Source organism: Capra hircus, chromosome 2 (genome assembly GCF_001704415.2).
Source record: "Capra hircus breed San Clemente chromosome 2, ASM170441v1, whole genome shotgun sequence".
NCBI lineage: Eukaryota > Metazoa > Chordata > Mammalia > Artiodactyla > Bovidae > Capra > Capra hircus.
Window position 1 is genome coordinate 10,002,955 of NC_030809.1, and position 2,920 is coordinate 10,005,874.

The 2,920-nt window shown below is 44.9% G+C and overlaps 1 pseudogene; it reads right to left on the minus strand.

Annotated features, from left to right (window-relative positions):
• LOC102187175 lies at nucleotides 809-1,573 on the minus strand (annotated as a pseudogene).

Below are 2,920 nucleotides of genomic sequence, written 5' to 3' on the forward strand. Positions count from 1 at the left end.
ACTGTAGCCCGCCAGGCTCCTCTGTCCATGGGATTCTCTAGGCAACAACACTGGAGTGAGTTGCCATGCCCTCCTCAGGGGATCTTCCCCACCTAGGGATCAAACTCATGTCTCTTGTGTAGCCTGCATTTTGGTGGGTGGTTCTTTACCACTAGAACCACCTGGGAAGCCCAGACATCTACATGCCCCACCCAACCCCTCCAAAAAAGGATCTAAACACTGAGTACACTGTTCACAAAAATTAACTCAAAATTGATCATAGAACTAAACGTAAAATATATCAATAAAACTCAGAAGACCACATAGGAGAAGATCTAAGTTTGGCAACACGTATTAACATTGAAAGCACAACCCATGAAAGAAAAAAATGATAAACTGGACTTCATCAAAACTCCTGCTCTATGAAATCGCTGTTAAGAGAATGAAAGAGACAAGCCAACAATTACGAGAAACGAATTTTTACAACTCAACAATTTGAAACAAGCACCCCAATTTAAAAATGGGCAAAATGTCTGAACAGACACCTCACCAAAGAGGATATACAGGTGACTAGTAAGCACACAAAAGCTACCCAACATTATGTCACTTCAGTTCAGTTCAATCTAGTTGCTCAGTCGTGTCCAACTCTTTGCGACCCCATGAACCACAGCACGCCAGGCCTCCCTGTCCATCGCCAACTCCCAGAGTCGACCCAAACTCATGTCCATTGAATCAGTGATGCCATCCAATCATCTTATCCTCTGTCATCCCCTTCTCCTGCCCTCAGTCTTTCCCAGCATCAGGGTCTTGTCTTTTCTTTTTTTTAACTAAAAGAGTTGACAATTTTATTTTCACATTTCACAATACAAATGAAAATTGTTTTTTTCTGTCCCACTACTTCCCTCCAAAACTACTCTCTCTGTTAGGAAGGAGGAACAAGTTTTCCTTGTCATGCTGTTAGAAAACACCCTGAGTCACAGCACCATGATCTGGTGAAGTACAAGTAATATAAAACTGATATAAAGAAGCACCCCAATCTCCTTATCTGTCTGGTCGGGTCATTCCTGGCCGGGTGGGCACCATCATGGGACGGACAGGAGGTCTCATTATTGGGGGCCCAGGCATCATTGGCATGTGGCCTCCCGTAGGCAGCCTCATTCCAGGAGCAGATCCAACTGGCATCATCCCAGGAGGAGGGGTACCATCATCGGCATCATGGGAGGGCCCCCCATGTGAGGTGCAGGCATCATCCCAGGGCGAGGAGGACCTGGGAGACTGGGGGGAGGTGGGATCATTGCCCCTGCAGGAGGAGGAGGAGGAGAGAAGAGTGTAGGAGGTATCTTTCCTTGTTGAAATGCAGCAGTTGTTTTGTCAGTCAGGCTCTGAGCCTGCTCTTCCATCCATTTCTGATAGGAGTCTTTCACATTCTCTTTGTGCTTCCTACCACTCCAGTGTGTCTTTCTCACAGATGGAGAATCATGGGTGAGGTGTGTGTCACAGTAGTCACAATAAAATTGAGGCATGTTGCTCCACAGGCCGTCGGCAACTCCGTTCCGCCCATCAGGGTCTTTTCAAATGAGTCAGCTCTTTGCATCAGGTGGCCAAAGTGTTGGAGTTTCAGCTTCAACATCAATCCTTCCAGTGAACACCCAGGACCGATCTCCTTCAGGATGGACTGGTTGGATCTCCTTGCAGTCCAAGGGACTCTCAAGAGTCTTCTCCAACACCACAGTTCAAAAGCATCAATTCTTCAGTGCTCAGCGTTCTTGATAGTCCAACTCTCGCATCCATACATGGCTACTGGAAAAACTATAGCCCTGACTAGACGGACCTTTGTTGACAAAGTATTGCCTCTGCTTTTTAATATGCTGTCTAGGTTGGTCATAACTTTTCTTCCAAGGAGTAAGCATCTTTTAATTTCATGGCTGCAGTCACCATCTGCAGTAATTTTGGAGCCCCCCAAAATAAAGTCAGTCACTCTTTCCATTGTTTCCCCATCTATTTGCCATAAAGTGACAGGACCAGATGCCATGATCTTCATTTTCTGAATTTTGAGCTTTAAGCCAACTTTTTCACTCTCCTCTTTCACTTTCATCAGGAGGCTCTCTAGTTTTTCTTGACTTTCTGCCATAAAGGTGGTATCATCTGCATATCTGAGGTTATTGATATTTCTTCCAACAATCTTGATTCCAGCTTGTGCTTCTTCCAGCCCACCGTTTCTCATGATATGCCCTGCATATAAGTTAAATAAGCAGGGTGACAATATACAGCCTTGACGTACTCCTTTTCCTATTTGGGACCAGTCTATAGTTCCATGTCCAGTTCTAACTGTTGCTTCCTGACCTGCATACAGATTTCTCAAGAGGCAGGTCAGGTGGTCTGGTATTCCCATCTCTCTCAGAATTTTCCACAGTTTATTGTGATCCACACAGTCAAAGGGTTTGGCATAGTCGATAAAGCAAAAATAGATGTTTTTCTGGAACTCTCTTGCTTTTTCCATGATCCAGCGGATGTTGGCAATTTGATCTCTGGTTCCTCTGCCTTTTCTAAAACCAGCTTGAACATCTGGAAGTTCACAGTTCACATATTGTTGAAGCCTGGCTTGGAGAATTTTGGGCATTACTTTACAAGTGTGTGAGATGAGTGCAATTGTGCAGTAGCTTGAACATTCTTTGGCATTGCCTTTCTTTGGGATTGGAATGAAAACTGACTTTTTCCAGTCCTGTGGCCACTGCTGAGTTTTCCAACTTTGCTGACATATTGAGTGCAGCACTTTCACCACATCACCTTTCAGGATTTGAAACAGCGCAGCTGCAATTCCATCACCTCCACTAGCTTTGTTCATAGTGATGCTTCCTAAGGCCCACTTGACTTCACATTCCAGGATGTCTGGCTCTAGGTGAGTGATCACACCATCATGATTATCTGTCATGAAGATCTT